General features: G+C 36.4%; 1 non-coding gene across 1 annotated transcript; it reads left to right on the top strand.

The window, feature by feature from the left end:
- Positions 1-2,800: 2,800 nt before the first annotated feature.
- LOC141688165 (small nucleolar RNA R71) lies at positions 2,801-2,907 on the top strand. The gene has a single exon (XR_012561626.1). It is a non-coding gene; the product is annotated as a small nucleolar RNA R71 (small nucleolar RNA).
- The last annotated feature ends 17,387 nt before the right edge of the window (positions 2,908-20,294 follow it).

Below are 20,294 nucleotides of genomic sequence, written 5' to 3' on the forward strand. Positions count from 1 at the left end.
AATAATATTTAATAAATAATATAAAGAGTCATAAGCCCTCGAATGAATATTCAAATATTATTCAATAAATAATATAAAAGAGTCATAAGCACTCGAATGAATATTCAAATAATATTCAAATATTAAAATAAAAGGAGTCAAAAGTCCTCGAATGAATATTCGTAATAATATTCATTAAATAAAATAAAGTTATCGAATAAACCTTATTCGATTAATAGTTTTAAAAACTATATCAATATATATATATAAATATATATTATACTCGGGAGCCTCGCCTCCCGGTTTAGAAATATGTTCACCTTTTATCCCCTATACTAAGGGTAAACTCAAATACCGTTTATCTCTAGCATAGGTATTATGCAACTATAAGCATTTGAACCAACAGATATATAAATCAAGAATATGAAACAGGCATGCATATATACCATATCACATGCTACAATATATCGCAAGAATTTGCTAATAACCAATATGCATTTATCGCAAGATCATGCATATACACATATACATCACAACAACAGTTATACGGGTAGAAAACTTGCCTGAGCGACTTGGGGTGATAAAAGGCTCGGGACGAGTCTGGTAACCTATAAACAACCAGTAAGTTGGAATTAAACCAAAGTCACTTGTAAATCTATTCTTTAACTAACTTAGACTCTAACGCTTGTTTTGCGCTTACTGATTTGCTTAAGTCACCCGGGTACCCTCGGCTCCACCATTTTTAATAATTTAATCCTTTACGAGTTTTAAGGCGATTCCTTCGCGAGTGTCTTACCAACTGCCTAACACACTTACCATAAATGTTTCATACATTAATTAACCCTTTTCGGTCTTTAACCTATGTTTCAAAGTAAGGCGAGGGGAAAAGTTTCGTTCGCGAAACGCCGTTACTTGAAACGGTCGTTTCTCCTAAACCGTGCATCGGAATCGAACGAACTACATATCAAAACGAAGCTTGTCACATGAGCTATCTAAACATGGCAGTGGTCATAATCTAGCAGGGGGTTCTCGGGTCCTAATGTTATGCACAAAAACAGTCCAAAGAAAATCGGACGTTACGACGGCTATGTTTACGCGATTACCAATGTTTAAACTACTCCAATTAACCATCAACCAACTCATAACCATCAATACAACAAAAATTCAACTAAACCATACCACATCAGTCCATAATCTCCAAGATTTTCAACTCAAACAACCACAATCAAGACCTATGAACTATAATCAAGCTTCAATTACCAAAACACTTCCAAATCAAACCAAACTACTAATAATCACAATCCATGCTTCTCATTTCACAACACCAACCATTAAACTTACTAACAAATAAAGTAAAGGCTAGGGTTTGAAGTTTATACCTTCCTTGGGAGGTGTTAAGTTGCTAGGAAGCCTTAGGGAGCCTCCTACAAGCTTGATCTTTCCAAAGAAATCAAGAACACAAAGTTAGGCTTTGAAGTTTCTAAAAGTCCGATTTAAAGAACTGTAAAAATGAGGGTCTTACCATGATTATTTGGACGAGAATTGTGAACAATAGTTGTAGGCCATCTCAATACCTTTCCAATGAGCTATAGAACACAATATTTGAGTGAGAAATGAAGGAGATACAGCAGTTTTAGTGTTCTGGTTCTGTTTTGGCCGAGAGCATGAAGAACAATGCCTTGGTTTCTTTTTGATTTTGATGAAAAATGATTTGCTTGGCTTGGTTGGTTTGATTTTTGTGTTTGTTTTAGTAAATTACCTAGTTGCCCTTGATTTTGTGTGGTTAAAAAGCCACCACATCTCCTTCCTTCCCATGTCATGCTTGTGTCATCCTCATGATGTCATCCTCCCCTCCTTGTCCTCTTTCTATTGGTTGGATGACATCATCCCCACTAATCCCCTTGATTAACTTCCTAATCGTTTGCCTAATGACCGTTGATCTGTTGTACGGTTCGCTTAACTTTCGTTTTCGTTTATCGTTTGAGGGATCATACCCGGGATCTTATTACTTAGGTTCCCTTAACCTTTCTCAATATATTGTATTCCTTTTTATGATCCTCTGTTATAATCCTTTAATTTAAATCCTTTTATCCTGTTACCTTATACTCAATTCTTTCCGTATCTATTGGATTTCCGGGAAAAATCAAAGTGTTCGGATTTGGATTCTGACGATCTTTACATACACTTATATCCCATATAAAGTACTAATAAAATCTCAGAATATCCATATCAGAACCCCTACATAGTGTGGCATGAAAAGTTTTCTCATTCAGCAAAAACACTATTCATAAGGGTTTCAAAAATTTCCAAAAATTGGGGTTATTACAGTTTACTCACTCCTTGCTGATATGGTGGCTGAATAGCATTCTGATTATTCCCCCAGCTGAAATTTGGATGATTTCTGTTGTTAGGATGATAGGTTGCTGGCACAAGCTGTTGTTGTCACTGATAATTATTCACATACTGAACAGATTCATTGACAAGAGAACACTGATCCGTAGTATGAGAACCTGCACAAAGCTCACAAACCATAGCTATTTGATTAACTCCATACGTAGCCAAAGAATCAACCTTCATTGATAGCGCTTGGAGCTGGGCTGCAATGGCAGTGGCTGCATCAACTTCCAGAATACCTGCTACCTTGCCTGACGTCATCCTCTGAGTTGGGTTTTGATGCTCATTTGCAGCCATCGTCTCTATAAGATTATACGCCTCAGTATAGCTTTTAGCCCATAAGGCGCCTCCAGCTGCTGCATCGAGCATGGGCCGAGATTGAGCCCCCAAACCATTATAGAAACCAGTGATCACCATCCAATCCGGCATTCCATGATGTGGACATTTTCTCAACATTTCCTTGTAGCATTCCCAAGCCTCGCACATAGACTCCGTAGGTTGCTGCGCAAACTGAGTAAGAGCACTCCTCATAGCAGCAGTCTTTGCCATCGGATAAAACTTCACCAGAAACTTTTGCGCAAGATCTTGCCACGTAGTGATGGACCCAGCTGGTTCAGAATGTAACCAGTCTTTAGCCTTGTTCCTTAGTGAGAATGGGAAAAGCCTCAACTTGATAGCCTCATCAGTCACGCCATTATACTTAAAAGTGCTGCAGATCTTGACAAAATTCCTTATGTGCATGTTGGGATCTTCAGTTGCCGTTCCTCCAAAAGAAACAGAATTCTGCACCATCTGAATAGTGCCCGGCTTGATTTCAAAGGTGTTAGCTTGAATAGCCGGATGAAGGATGCTTGACTGAATGTCATCAATTTTAGGCCGAGAAAAATCCATAAGAGCTGGATCAGCTTGAACAATACGATCTCCCATGTTTACTGGTTCTTTCTGCTCAGTTCCTGAATCCGAATCCTCAAAATCTAACTTCTCCGGAATATCAAGAACTTCGTCTGTCTCCTCAGCTGTATCTAAAGTCCTCTTGCGAGCACGAGAACGAGTTTGCATAAACGCTTGCTAAAGTACCTGAAACACAACCGAAAAAAAAGAAGAAAAAAATAAGTAACTACTACGTCCTAATCACTGAGTCCTAATGACTAATGATGGTAAGTACATAAACTAAACAAATACGCCGAGTCCCCGGCAGCGGTGCCAAAAACTTGTTAGGGCGAAAACACGCGCTAATATTCACGCAAGTATACGCGTTCACAAGTAATATAGAATACTTTCTAGTTCGTTCCCTCAGAGACTCAGACTAAATTATTGTCTAATTAAACTCACTCACCAATGTATGATTACTTCTCAATGTTAAGATAATAACACTTAAAATTGTTGATTAAATATTAACTATAATTAACGACTTAATTAACCACTTAACTAACACTTCAATTTATCAATAATAAACACTCATGAGATCACAACTTCATTATTACTTCCTTCTATAGCCATTGTTATTACCTTTAGCATGTGACAGTGATGATATTAATCGAATAACACGAAACTGATAAAAGCCAACTTTCATTGTACTAATACCATTCTACCAAGCATCCACAATTAAGATAGAAGTTGAATAGTCATCAATTATGTTGAGTTCCCATATGTCTACAGAAATTGACAACACAACGATTTAAGCACAAGTTATTCTTTTTGATTACATAGGGCAAATAAAACTGTTAGAGTTACCCACTAATCATGCACAACGTACATGAACCTATGCTAGCATGGCAAGTTCTAAATCTCAAGATCCACCGTTGCTTCACAAGAGATTAACACCCTATCTTATATGTTTGCGACGCACATAAGACGAATACGCACAACCAATACTAGATATCAAACAATCATCACACACTAAAGTATTAAACAATTAACTAAAGAATTCCATAATAAATCCGTTGCAACCCCATGATCACGATTAGCCCATAATAGAACTTATCGCCATCATGGGTTCATATGAAATCATGATAAACAAACACAAGAAAATAATAACTAAAATAATTATATTAAAACAGAGTACGTCACAAGAGTAAATAAGTCAAAGCAAGAAAACTAGCATCCAACATTACAACGAAACAAGAATCACAAGAAAATATGCTTCCTCTTCGTTGCGGTGTGCTAAATCGGTCTTCTTCCTTATCTCCTTCGCTTCTTGCGTAAAACACAATCTTCTTTTTTTCCAATTCCCCCTGTGAAAACGTCTCAAATCTACTTATATAATAGTCCCATAAAACTCAGATTACATAGAAGTTGGAAGCCAAACAGAAGTAGAAGTCTAAAATAATTCAGCAAAATTCCCGACCCTGCGCGGCCGCTCAGCATAGCTGCGCGGGCGCGCAGGCCTCTACTGGAAAAAATCCAAGTTTGCTCCGTTTCTTCGCCGTAATCTGCCCGTTCCTTTCCTCTCGCAATGGTGAACACATGCCAAGGCTTATTCTTGATGATTCCTCCCCCGAAATGCAACTAATACCCTGAAATGCATAAACACTAGAAAAACGCATCAAATACACAAAATACTTGATTTCAAGACACCAATTTAAGCCATTTTAAGACGTTCTAAGTGGTATAAAATGCCACTTATCACTACCCGACGGATGACAAGCATGTACCCGATGGATGATCAATTTAAATATCTGTTGACAGTGACAACATGGTCACATGCATTGGGTGTTTGCAAAAGGAATGTGGCAGCATGTTTAACAGGAAATTAAGTACAAAGAACCATTACCATTTCCATGCTATTATGAAGATATTCAAAGATGCTGGAATAGAGTAATAAAGCAGCATGGAGTTAGACTTGATAGGTTTTGTTTTATTATCTTGTCTTATTACCATGTAAACTTGGTGATATATAAACCAAGTGTAGCTAGTAGAATACACTTAACTAAGCAAACACTTTTAAAAGAGAAATAGAAAAAGCTGTAACTGTTAAGAATTTCTTTGTAGTTTGTTTGTTCACTTGTAAAGCAACTGTGAGCCAATTTGAGCTTCACAGAGTTCTCCAATTGATATATGATATATATATATATGGTGGATATTTTTAAATCCACCAGAAAGTTTTAAAAAACTTGTGTTTTTATTACTTTGTGTTTGATTTACTTAACTTGTCATTCTGCACTTTGCAAATCAAAACACTTATATATACATTGAATTAGAACAACTTTTGTAATTCAGAAGAAGTTACAAGAATTACATTCAACCCTCCTTCTGTAATTCTTATTGCATTGTTAGGGACTAACAATTGGTATCAGAGCAAGCTCTTGAAGAACAAAGAGTGTAAAGATCAAAACAAATAGCAAGATGAATAAGAAGGATGTTAGAGTCAAGATTCCTTTTCTGGACAAAGATAATTACTACCACTGGAAGGTAAAGATGCATCTTCATTTACTTTCTCAAGATAAGGCCTATGTGGATTGCATAGAGAGAGGTCCTCATGTACCAATGAGAGCTGCAACTGGAAATGAGCCATCAGTTCCCAAACCAAGGCATGAATGGTCAGATCCTGATATTGAACAAGTCAGGTAAGACAAGAAGGACATGAATATTCTATTCAATGGAGTTGATGGTGACATGTTTGATAACATTATTAACTGCAAGACAACCAAGGAAGTTTGGGATACCATTCAAATAATCTGTGATGGTACTGAACAAGTTAGAGAAAATAAGATGCAGCTGCTAATTCAACAATATGAGCACTTTCATTGTGAAGACAGTGAAACTCTCACTGACATATTTAGTAGGTTTCAAAAGCTACTAAATACTCTGAAGTTGCATGGAAGAGTCTATCAGATAAAAGACTCTAATCTCAAGTTCCTTAGATCTCTTCCAAAGGAATGGAAACCAATGACAGTCTTACTGAGAAATTCTCAGGATTACAAGGAGTTTACCTTGGAGAGACTGTATGGCATCCTAAAAACTTATGAGCTTGAAATAGATCAAGATGAGAGGATGGAGAAAGGAAAGAAGAAAGGAGGGTCCATAGCACTGGTTGCTGAGTTGGAAAAGGAGAAGGAAGTGAAGGTAGAAGCTGTTGAGTCAACTTCAAAGGTCTGTGAAAACAAGGGCAAGGGGCTAGTAGCTGAAAATGAAGATTCTTTAAGCCAAGATGATATGGATGATATTGATGAACATCTTGCATTCCTTTCCAGAAGATTTGCCAAGCTCAAGTTCAAGAAGAACTTTGGAGCAGCTAAGCCAAATAGAAACATGGTGGATAAATCAAAATTCAAATGTTTCAAATGTGGCTTGGCTTGGCATTTTTCCAGTGAGTGTAGAAAGTCAGATTCCAACAAGAAGAAGTTTGAGCCTGTGGATTATAAATAGAAGTATTTTGAGTTGCTTAGACAAAAGGAAAGGGCTTTTATTACACAAGAAAATGATTGGACAACAGATGGTTTGGATGAGGATGAAGATGTCAGCTATGTAAATCTAGCCCTAATGGCCAAATCTGATGAAACAGAAACAAGTTCTTCAAGTAATCAGGTAATCACCATTAACCTAGTACATTTATCTAAAGCTGAGTGTAATGATGCAATTAATGACATGTCTACAGAATTATATCATTTGCGTGTTACACTTAAGTCTCTCACTAAGGAAAATGCTAAAATCTGAGAAAACAATCTATTTTTAAGTGAGAGGAATAATGTGCTAGTCTCAGTTTATTGAATTTGAGAAATTGAGAATAGAATGTAAGATTGCTAAGGAGGAATTAATTGAGTCCTTGAAGAAAGAAGAAATCTTGAAGAAGCAACTTGAACGAGAACATGAGGTGATTAAGGCATGGAAATCATCTAGAGATGTTTATACTCAAATCACCAAAGTTCAAGGTATTGAGTCCTTTTGTGATGCAGCCTGGAAAAAGAGTAAGGAGAAGCTGGAATCCAATTTGGTTGAAGGATTGCTAACAGATGTGGACTCGACGGATGATGAGAGTCATCCGTCGGATAATCAAAAGGATTATCCGTCAAGTGACACAAATCCTCATCCGTTGGCTGTGAGCAAACCTGTGAGCAAAGCCAAACTTGCCAAGTTAAATGAAAAGTATGGATCAGTTTCCAAAACTTTGTTCCAGGAGAATCAAGTCAAGTGAAGAAGGAGGAGAAAGTAAATGTTGGTCATCTGTCTATCAAGCAATTGAATGACAGATTAGAAAAGATTGAGGTTAAAATAAAAACTAAAAAGAAAAACAATAGAAATGGGAAAATAGGGATTAACAAACATAACAACTACACACCTGATAAATATGCTCCAAGGAAAATCTGTGTTAAGTGTGGTAGTGTTAATCATCTGTCTGTTAATTGCAAACTTGCTATGCCTACTCCTATATCTATACCATCTTCTTTTCCCAACATGAATGCCATGCCTTCTATGCCTACAAATGTTATGTCTGCACAAAATATGAATCCACAATTTTCTAATATGTCATTTGAACATAATCCTTATTATGCTGTATTTAGTATGCCTCAAATGTCATTTATCATGCCTTACTGGAATAACATGTTTGAAAACAACATGTCTTTTCCTGTTAATCAAAATATGCATGATAATTCTGTTTTAATGACTGGTTTCAAAGGTCCAACTCAGATGACTAAGGATGAATCTGATATCCCCAAGTCAAATGAGATCAAACCTAAGAAATAAAAGAAGAAAGCTAACAAGGCAGGACCTAAGGAAACTTGGGTACCAAAATTAACTTGATTTGGTTTTGATGTGTGCAGGGAAACAGAAAGAATCTGTGGTACTTGGATAGTGGTTGTTCAAGACACATGACTGGAGATTATATCCTGCTCACAGAGTTCAAGGAGAGAGCTGGCCCAAGTATTACTTTTGAAGATGACAGCAAGGGTTATACTGTGGGATATGGCTTGATTTCTAAAGACAATGTCATCATTGAGGAGGTTGCCTTAGTGGATGGTCTCAAGCATAATTTGTTGAGTATCAGCCAGCTTTGTGATAAAGACAATTCAGTAACCTTCAATTCAGAAGCCTGTGTTGTGACAAACAAAAGAAGCAACAAAGTGGTTCTCACTGGAGTGAGAAAAGGAAATGTGTACCTAGCTGACTTCAACTCATCAAATACAGAATATGTCACTTGTCTTCTCAGTAAAGCAAGTCAAGATGAAAGTTGGCTATGACACAAGAAGCTATGCCATCTAAACTTCAAGACCATGAATGAGCTTGTCAAGAAAGAACTGGTTAGAGGTATTTCTCAAGTGGAGTTTACAAAAGATGGACTGCGTTATGCTTGCCAAAAGGGAAAGCAAATTAAAGCATCATTCAGAAAGAAGCTTGATTCAACAATTGAAGAACCTTTGCAATTGCTACACATGGATTTTTTTGGACCAGTCAATGTGTTGTCCATCTCAAGGAAAAGATTTTGCCTAGTAATTGTGGATGATTTCTCAAAGTTCTCTTGGACAAATTTTCTAAAATCTAAAGATGAAGCTAGTGAAATCATCATCAATCACATAAGGCAAATCAACAATCATCCTGATTTTAAGGTAAGAAGAATCAGGAGTGATAATGGAACTGAGTTAAAGAATTCTGTGATGAGATCTTTTTATGAATAAAATGGGATTATGCATGAATTTTCTGCAGCAAGAACTCCACAACAAAATGGGGTAGTGGAAAGAAAGAACAGATCTCTTATTGAAGCTGCAAGGACAATGCTGGAAGAATCAAAGTTACCAACATATTTCTGGGCTGAAGCTGTGAATATTGTCTGCTACACTCAGAATATTTCTTTGGTTAATCAAGCAAAGTGCATGACACCATATCAATTGTTCAAGAACAGGAAGCCAACTCTAAATTTTCTTCATGTCTTTGGCTGTAAATGTTTTATCTTGAGAAATCAGACTGATCAACATGGAAAGTTTGATGCTAAAGCAGATGAAGGAATTTTTGTTAGATATGCTGTGGGAAAAGCATATAGAGTCTACAATCTTAGAACCCACATTGTTATGGAATCAATACATGTTATGTTTGATGATAAAAAGATTGAAGGACTGCAAGATGAAGATTCTCATGAAAGTCTTAAATTTGATAATGTGGAGATGGTTAGTGATGATAGTGATGATGAAATTGATCAGGAAACAATGGCCAAGGACAATGCAGAAAAATCTACTACTAATGAAGCACAAAATTCAGCATCTGTCGAGTTGCAAAATGCTTCATCCATAGGGAGACAATCTGCTTTATCCGTCGGGAGACAATCTGCCTCATCCATCGGGTCATTAAGAGAAGCTGAAAGTCAGAATAGATCACTTACTGAAAATTCTCCTTTCTCAAATCAAAGATTCACAAACTCAGGGGGAGTTTCTATTAATCAAAACTCAGTCACACATCAAGACAACAATGAGGCCACTTCATCTAGAGCTAATCTACCTCAACAGAGGAAATGGACAAAAGATCACCCCTTTGAGCTCAACATTGGTGATGTGTCTTCTAGAGTTCAGACAAGAAGAGCAACTCAAGAAGAATGTCTATATAGCAGCATCCTATCTAAGTAAGAACCAAAGAAGGTAGAAGAAGCTTTGTTGTATCCTGATTGGATTTTAGCTATGTAAGAGGAGCTAAACCAATTTGAAAGGAATAAAGTATGGAAGCTGGTACCCAAGCCTAAAGGAAAGAATTCAATTGACACCAAATGGGTATTCAGAAACAAGATGGATGAAAATGGCATAGTAATCAGAAACAAAGCTAGATTGGTTGCTAAGGGCTATTGTCAATAAGAAGGAATAGATTTTGATGAAACTTTTGCTCCTGTTGCAAGACTTGAAGCCATCAGAATTTTCTTAGCCTATGCAGCTCATGCCAATTTCAAGGTCTATCAAATGGATGTCAAAAGTGCATTTCGAAATGGAGATTTGGAGGAGGAAGTCTATGTTAGTCAGCCTCCTGGTTTTGAAGATCCAAATTTTCCAAATCATGTCTACTATCTTTTGAAAGCACTTTATGGACTAAAGCAAGCACCTAGAGCCTGGTATGACACTTTATCAAAGTTTCTTTTGGAAAATCACTTCACAAGAGGTACTGTTGATAAAACTTTATTCTTTAGAAATGTTAATGGCTCTAGTATACTTGTTCAAATTTATGTAGATGATATTATATTTGGCTCTACAGATGAAAAACTTTGCAAAAAGTTTATCAAATTGATGCAAAGTAAGTATGAAATGAGCATGATGGGAGAATTAACTTACTTTCTTGGTTTACAAGTTAAGCAAGTTAGTGATGGAATATTCATTAGTCAAACTAAATACATTCATGATATTTTAAAGAAGTTTGATCTAATAGATTGCACATCTGCAAAAACTCCCATGGCCACTGCAACTAAGTTTGAATTAAACACTACTGAAAAGTCTATGGATATTTCAAGTTATAGGGGCATGGTTGGCTCACTTCTGTACTTAACAGCTAGTAGGCCATATATTATGTTTGCTACTTGTCTTTGTGCTAGATTTCAGGCTGATCCTAGAGAATCTCACCTAGTGGCTATTAAGAGAATTTTCAGATATCTCAAGGGAACACCAAAACTTGGCATTTGGTACCCTAGAGATTCTGGTTTTGATCTAAATGGTTATTCAGATGTAGATTATGCAGGTTGTAAAATAGACAGGAAAAGTACAACCAGAACCTGTTAATTTCTAGGAAACAAGCTTGTGTCCTAGTTCAGTAAAAAGCAAAATTCAGTTTCTACTTCTACAGCTGAAGCTGAATATATTGTTGCTGGTAGTTGCTGTGCACAGATTTTGTGGATGAAAAGCCAATTGTTGGACTATGGTCTACAAGTGGAATGGATACCTATTTTCTGTGATAACACAAGTGCAATTGCCATCACTGAAAATCCAGTACAACATTCAAGAACAAAGCACATAGACATCAAGTACCACTTCATAAGGGAACATGTGATGAATGGTACTGTGGAACTGCATTTTTTCCAAGTGAAAAATAGCTTGCAGATATATTTACCAAGCCACTGGATGAATCCACCTTTTCAAGGTCGGTAAGTGAATTAGGTATGTTAAATTTTTCTTTAAATCATTTCAAATATTTTGCAAGTTGTTATGCAGCCAGAAATTTAATTGATATTTCTGTTTTGGATGAAATTTTGGCTAAAACTTACATCCCGACAGATGATCATTATCCATCGAGTTTGCTCATCCGTCGGAATGCAATTTGTCTATAGAAATCAATCATTTTTCTGGAATATTTTATAACTCGACGGATAACTGATTTATCCTCATCCGTCGAATTGTCTCAATCTTAGCCGTTAATTCCATGAACATTATCCATCGAGTATATTTACAGCTTGTAAGCATGACACGGCGGATAAGTGATAGAATTTTTACAGTTTATTTATTTTTAAACGGCTATTTTGGGCAATTTTTATTGGTTACTTTATTTTACTTATTATTTTTGTCAGTTAATTTTTGAGATAGTATGTAAGCAAATTCACTTTTATTCATTTCTTTTATCATTCTCAAAATTCAATTGCTCTAATTTCTTTCTTCTCAAAATCAAACTCTCTCTGCAAATTCCAATTCTCTAGCAATGGCACATGTAGTGAAAATCATGTCTCAAACCGGTTATATCTATGAGAAAAATAACTTCTCAGCTTTGGTGAAAAAGGAGATTCAACAGTCTGGTGACTATCACAAAATGATGGATTTTGTGAAGAACTGCAAACTTAACTATGCCATGCTGGAATCACCCACCATTTACTATGAGGTTGTTGAAGAGATATGGACAACTGCAGTGTACAACTCGACAGACAAGACCATCACATTCACTCTGAAAGGTAAGCAGTTTTGCATAAATAGTGATATTGTTAAAGCATGCTTCAAGATTCCTGATAATACTGTAACTGCTCCACACACAGACACTGACATTGTTAATATGCTTAATTTCATGGGCTATGCACTAAGTACTTCTAAATTAAGTGAAATTAGGAGGTTGGGTCTTAGGAAAGAATGAAGTTATCTGTGTGATGTAGTAACTAAGGTGTTTTCTGGTAAAATTAGTAACTTTGACTCTATACACATTTCTATGCTTAACATGCTTTACATGCTAGTTACTGATAAGTACTTTAATTTCAGTGATTTGGTTTTGTGTGAGTTAGGCCTTAAGTTAGGAGAGATCAATAAAAGAGGTAAAAGTGTCTATTATGCTAGATTCTTTATGATGCTTGCTAACCATCTTATTGAAGATATTGTGATTGAGAACCCAACCAACAAGTTAAATTTTTGGGTTCAAGAAAGAAGGATCATTGTAGATTTAAACAGAGCAAACCATCACAAGAAGGTTCCCTTATACTACTTTCCAGTAATGGACGGACCTCAGGTAAGTGAGGTAATTTCTTCTGTCTCCACTCTTCCAACCTCACAAATTTCTTTGCTTTCTAGTGTAGCTATGGCAATTGTGTCAATGACCCAACAGTTGCCTACCCAAGCTACCAAACCAACAAAAGTTCTTAAATCTAAAGCTAAGAAAGCCCCCTCTGATTTCTTTCAAAATAAATCAGTTGTAAAATCCACCAAACCTAAAGAGGGTGTGTGAAGGTAGGCAAGAAAGGTGAGGGACAGGGTGAAAATCAAAGAATCCCTAAGGATAAGGCTGGTGAGAAGAGTGTACCCAAACCTAGCCATACTACAGTTTCCCAACAAACTGTGGTTGTTAATAGGGAAATTAGCTCATCACTGGTTTCATCCTCCCAAAAGGATGTTACCATTGAAACAAGCTCCCAACTAGGAGCACAGGCCAAGAGGGGTAGGGACACTAGCTCACCACAAACTTATGCTAGAAAGAAAAGATCAAAAACCCTTGAGGATGCACAGGGCTCACACACTGTGCAAATTGGTGCTAAAGACACAGTCACTGCACCTTCTCAAAATCAGGTTGATGTGGCTCCAATAAATGTAGAGTCACAGCCAAAATCTCTCATAATTGAAGCACCTGAAATACCAAATTCTCCCACACACTCATTGGATGTTGATATGATTCATACATCTCAACCAAATTCTCCATCTTTAACTATGTTGGAGAAGCCAAAAATCAATGCAAGTGAGCATCATCTTTTAGATAATTTGTTGGTTCACTTGCTATTTCTTTCTGAGACTGTTGAGATATTTGTGCCAAAATTTTCATCAATCTGCACAGAGTCTACAATAGTCTCCACTCCACACTCATTCATTTATACTCACTCGATGGATATTGTTCATCTGTCGAGTAGTGATTGTATCCCGATGGATGTGCCTAACAGCAGTCATCCGTCGGATAGTCAAATTACTACCCCGATGGATATTTCTCATCCATCGGGAGTCTCTGCACAACTTCAAAGCTCAACTATAGTGATAAGTGCAGATGACTTAGTAATTGTACAATCACTTTTAGTATTGAGGGAAGGTAGTGATTTGAGTGAGAGTCTGGGTTGCTCCCAGGAAAAAGGAGAGGAAAAGAGTGATCTTATGCAGTCCATTTCTTCAAGACTGACAAAAGTGAGTGAGAGGAGTCCCACCTTAGATGGTGGAAGTGAGGGTGTGAGGGTGGGAAGCCAAGGTGAAACCTTAATGCAAGAAAAGAGAGATAATGAGAGAAATGCAGGTATATGAGAAATAAGGGTGAATGTCATTGCAAGTGAGTTAATGAATATCCAGGATGCAAACATGGAGGGACTATCTCAGCAAAGTCAAGCTGTTATGAATTCTACCTCCTTGGATGCTGAGACATTTACTCACCTTGTTCCAGTATATCAACTTCTAGCTGGACAGGGCAATGACAATGCAGAAAGAATGCTAAATTTGGTGCACACCACACAGTCTATGCAAAGAGCAAAGGATGCAATCATAACTTTGCCCTCTACAGCTGGTGGTATTGACTATGAGACTGGTGGTTCAGAAGATTTCTTTGGTGGTGAGGATGAAGAAAGTGAAGAAGAGCCATTGGACATGGGGGAGAAGTAGGCCCTAGTTCCAGATCAGGCATGCCATCATGGGCCTTCTCCAAGAAATGTGATGAACATCATTTCAAGACCACACATATCCAACTTATCAGTCAAACACAGTTTGCTCTTCAATCATCCAAAAATGATAGCACCAAGAAGCTTCTGCAAGCACATCTTGCTTCTCTCCAACTACAGCAAATTCAAGGCTATCAACAAAGTCAAAATGTCACTTCCATCAAAAATGAGGTTGGTCAACTCAAGAAGGACATTTATGAGAGATTGGAAGCTAGACTTCCAAAACCTACACTGATAGACATTAAAAGACAGCTAAGGAAGAACTCTGATCTTGTTACCAAGGTGGATTCCCTGGATAAAAGGATGATTGCTATGGAAGCTTCTCTTACAGTAATTCATCTATACCAAGCACAACAAATAGACTTTCTTCAGAAGCTAGTGGCTGCACAGACTTCTTCCTCTACTCAAGTTGCTGATAACAAAAAGGGGGAGAAAGAAAGCTCCATTGTCCCAGTTAGTCAAGAGAGTTCAAGGAGTGAGGGGGAGCAAAAAGTGCTCAATATTCAAGTAAGTAAAGTAATTATGCCAACAATTGCTTTCACAAATCCACCTGTTAAAGATAACATAGATCTAATCAAAGAATTAACAGCCAATTTGAGAGCAGCTGAGAAGAAGCAATTGAGTCCAATCAACTGGAAGAAAATTGATGAGAACATCCAGAAGATATTTGGTCCAACACAAAAGCTAGACAAAACATTCATTCATCATTCTCAAGTCAGGAAGATCTCTGTGAATGATATGAGCATGAACTATCTGGAAAGAGGCCAAACATCATGCATCAAATCTCCAAAGGCAAATCTAATCATGAAGCCAAAGGTCAACTACTCAAAGTTTCAGTCAAGAACCCTTTGGATAAGGTGTATGAGACACCAAATCCAGATGAAAAGAAGTTGTTGTCAAGATCTATAGAATTTTACAAAGATCCAGCTGATTCAGCATTGAAAAGAAGAATTGCCAAAGTATTCAGAAATGGTAAAGAAATCTGTGTGGTGGCTGGACACCCTCAGTTTGTTGAAGCAAAAAGGGAAGAGAAAGCAAGATTAAGGTAAGAAAAGAAACAAGCTGCTCTAGAGGCTAAAAGGCTCAAACAAAAGAAGGAGCAAGCTGCTATCTTGGCCAAGCTTCAAGCTTTGAAAACCATAAAAGAGATTCCAGAACAACCATCTAAAAATGCTGAATCTAAAGATCAGGAAATGCAAGATGCACCTCAATAGAAAAAGAAACCAAGGTACAAAAGAAGAATTAAAAAGAAATTGGACTTCCGTGATGAGGAGATGGAAGACTACTTTCCTATTAAGTCTACTACTGCAACTCAGACATACATGCCCTCTGTGGTACATGAGGAATTCAAGGTGGATCCATTCAAGAACTTTCATGGTGAGCCTATCATTCCAAAGGATGAGCCAATAGACTGGGATAGTCTACCAATTCCTGAGCTAAATATTCCTCTATTCCAGGAGCCAAAGAAAATAAAGATATGAGCAATCAAGAAAGTGAAGCCCTCAACTCTCAGATCCAAGTCCCTAACCAAAGCTCAACCCAAAGTCAACAAGGAAGATTAGTTTAACAAAACATCTTAGTAGATTTAACTTAGTGAAAATTGTAGCACTCGACGGATAATCAAATATAGTCCCGACGGATGATTCAATATAGTCCCGACGGATGATGATTCGACATCCACCGAGTGAGTAGCTTATGTAATAATAAGTAGTGTAGCACATTTCTACAAACAACTTTGTATAAATTCTGTAGTAGCATATAAGTCATGTTGACTACTGTTAGATATGCAGAATAGGTTGATTAATTATAAATATGAGATGTCTTGTAATTATGCATAAATGAAAAGAAGTCAGGTGTCAAATAGCTACCCAACGGATGATCAACAAAGCTACCCGACGGATGACAAGCATGTACCCGAAGGATGATCAATTCAAATATCTGTTGACAGTGACAACACAGTCACATGCGTTGGGTGTTTGCAAAAGGAATGTGGTAGCCTGTTTAATAGGAAACTGAGAACAAAGAAGCATTACCATTTCCTTGCTATTATGAAGATATTCAAAGATGCTGGAATAGAGTAATGAAGCAGCTTGGAGTTAGACTTGATAGGTTTTGTTTTATTATCTTGTCTTATTACCATGTAAACTTGGTGATATATAAACCAAGTGTAGCTAGTAGAACAAACTTAACCAAGCAAACACTTTTAGAAGATAAATAGGAGAAGCTGTAACTGTAAAGAATTTCTCTGTAATTTGTTTGTTTACTTGTAAAGCAGCTGTGAGCCAATTTGAGCTTCACAGAGTTCTCAAATTGATATATATATATATATATATATATATATCTCTGGTGGATACTTTCAAATCCACCAGAAAGTTTTAAAGACTTGTGTTTTTATTACTTTGTGTTTGATTTACTTAACTTGTCATTCTGCACTTTGCAAATCAAAACACTTATATATATACATTGAGTTAGAACATCTTTTGTCATTCAGAAAAAGTTACTACAATTACATTCAACCCCCCTTCTGTAATTCTTGTTGCATTGTTAGGGATTAACAATTATTCTTCTCTTTATCCTCATCAGCAATTTCTTGCTTGATAATCAACTCTTCTTCACTGAAGTTAACTTCACATGCCTTGAACATAGGTGATACAACCTTTTTCAGCATAGCTGGAACATTTTCATTTTCTGTTGCTTTTTCTTTGTCACATATCTCTTTCTTCTTGTTGTTCAAGGCATCATAATTAAGACCAATAGCAATATTTGCGCATGGCTTGTTTTTCTCATGGTATTGTCCAACCAACTCAGATGCATTTCTGAAGGACTTCAACTTTACCTCATTCTTTTCCAGCTTCTCCCTTAGCACCGCTTCAATTTCACTTACACACTTGAGCTTGTTCTTTAGATATGCATTCTCTTATCTTATAGCTTCAAGCTCCACCAACAACAGTTCAGCTTCTTGTTTCTCACTCTCAAGTTTTTCATTTATCTTTGTCAGTCTGCTAACTTCTTCATTAGCTGCAACCATACTTGTGTGAATGTGAAATATTTCTGTGCTCATCTTCTCTAAAGTTTCCTTATATTGACTCACATTTAAATTAATTGTGGTAAGAGTTGGTACCTGTGATTTTGATGAGGATGATTCTCCTTTCTCCAAGGTCATTAATGCATAATTTCCAACTTTCTCATCTAAATCATTATCAGAATCATCCTAACTTTTTCCCTCTACAATATAAGCTTTGCTTTGCTATTTCTTCAGAAGAGCTTCATACTTTGCTTCCAATTCAAGATAAGCTTTGTCTTTCTTTGCTTTCTTGGGTTTCCTGCATTCTATAGCAAAATGACCTAGTTCATCACAGTTGAAGCACCTTATCTTTGATATGTCAACATATCATGTTTTGTAACCATTTTTGCTATCAGATGTGTACTTCCCTTTTCCTTTTCAGTTGCTGTCTTTGTTCAAAGACTGTCCTTTACCCTTGAAGTATCTTGGCTTCTTTACTCTAATGTTAGAGAATTTTCTTGCCAAATAGGCCATTGACTGATATAGCTCATCAAGTTCATCTAGGATGTAGAACTCCTCTTCTTCTAATTCCAAAATGACTTGTTCCTGTGAATCATTTGTTCTTTGCTCACTTGTTGAGGAAATTGGAGTTTGAGATCTTAGCCCATCATTAGAGGTTTGGCTTTCATTGACAATTAAAGCACTTGAACCATCTACAATATGTTCTTGACCAGATCTCAATGATTTCCTTTGAATCATTTCTAGTTCATATATTTTAAGAATTCCATATAGAACTTCCAGTGTTATTCTGCTCAAGTCTCTCCCTTCTCCGATTGCTGAAATTTTCTGTTCCAAATGGTTAGGGAGTGTAAGCAAGAACTTCAAGTTCACTTCTTCAGCTTCATAATATTTGTCATAAAGCTACAAGTCATTTATCAACTTATTAAAATGTTCAAACACATCAGTCATACTTTCTTTTGGCTTAGCCATGAAACCCTCATACTGTGAAATCATTATCCTTCTTTGATTAGATCTAACTTTCTCAGTACCCTCACAGAGTATTTCAATCTTTTCCCGTATTTGCTTAGCAATGTCACAGTTGACAATGATGTTGTATATTATATTATCAAGTGACTCAATCAAAATAAGCTGCAAGCCACTATCTAGGGAAACTTTTTCTTTCTTAGGCTCAGAGTACTCAGCAGGGTCTTTTGGAGCATAATGAGCTGGAATGACTATATCACCATCTGTAGATTCCTCAACTCTAACCATAGGAATGAAAGACCATTTTTTGAGAATCTGAATGTATAGTGGATTGGCCATCTTGATAAACAACAACATTTTCTTTTTCAATAGAGTGTAGTTAGCTTTGTCAAAAGTTGGAATTTTGATGCTACTAATTTTCTGTGTATTCATTCTTTCAAGATCTTGAATTTTTTTACTTTCAGATTTCGCTCTGATACCACTTGTTAGGTAATGAATTACACACAGGGGGGTGAATGTGTGTTTTGTGTTTTTAAGTTTTTCTTGAACTGTTTTAGTTGTGAAAAAAGTAAATCAAATCTTGTAGTGAAATGTGTTAATGAAAAAATTAAACATGCAATAATAAAGAACACAGATCTTTCAAAACTCACTTAATCTTATATTACAATTAAGAATGTTTTGCTATAAAATTTCTAGGCTCTTTATTGTTAAAGAGCTTAGCTTCTATCTTGAGAGAATACAAGAATTTATGATCTCAATTGTTACAACTAACAAAGGACCAGTATTAACTTTATATCTCAGTTAACTACTCGTTTACACAGTATATAATAAGACAAACTATTAACTTTAGTAAACCGTCACTAATCATTCCATTTTAGAAAAATAATATCTTCCATTTCTGGCTTAGCATAACTTTGCATACTGTGTTAACTTTGATCTTCCTTTGTCAGTTAATCTTCACCATTGATCTTGCAGACTCTTCAAGCTGCTTTTTGTAGACTTGTCAAACAAGCTGGTTGGATTGTTTGCTGATTGTTAATCTTGGATATTGAACAGGTCTGCAATTTTATACTTTGAGATTTTACCTCGAGATCTATAGTTTGGTCTATAGAGAACTTAACATCTCGATAAGTATATTGGCTTATTGAGATCTCTAGTACTCCATAGTCAATTTGACTTGTAGAGGTCTCTGAGTTCTCTATAAGAGAATTTGCCTGGTCGAGATCTCTAGTCTTCATATCTTCACTTGACTTATCGATATCTCTGAGTTCTCCAGTGGCTTATTGACTTATCGATAAATCAGAGTTCTCTAGTCAAATTTGACTTGTCAATAACTCAGAGTTCTCTAGTGAATTTTGTCTTATCGATATCTTTGAGTTCTCTAGTGGAATTTGACTTATCGATAACTCTGAGTTCTCCAATGAATGTTGACTTGTCGATAACTCTGAGTTCTCTAGTGAAGAAATGACTTGTCGATATCTCCAATCTTCATGTCTTCAATTTGGCTTGTCGATATCTCTGAGTTCTCTAGTAGCTTTCCTGAGTTCTCTATAAGTCATTCTGGAGTTCTCGAATGACTTCTCTATAACACTAAATCCGTGACTTGTAGATATCTTGACTTAGAATATTTTTCTCAAAACAGATTTATTCAACTCCAAGCTTCTTCATAATTCTTCTGAGGCATGATCTTCTTGATCTTCTTCCAGATAAAATTCTTAGGCTTGACACTGTTTACAGAAAAAGACTTCAGTCTACTCCTTTGACATTTTTACAGACTTTAAATGTTACAAGTACAAAATACAAATTAAGATTACAATACAACTTACTTAGGGTTGTCAATTTGACTTAGTCTTGTTAAAGTATAGGCATGTCTTG

Source organism: Apium graveolens, chromosome 9, assembly GCF_009905375.1.
Source record: "Apium graveolens cultivar Ventura chromosome 9, ASM990537v1, whole genome shotgun sequence".
In the NCBI taxonomy this organism is placed as follows: Eukaryota; Viridiplantae; Streptophyta; class Magnoliopsida; order Apiales; family Apiaceae; genus Apium; species Apium graveolens.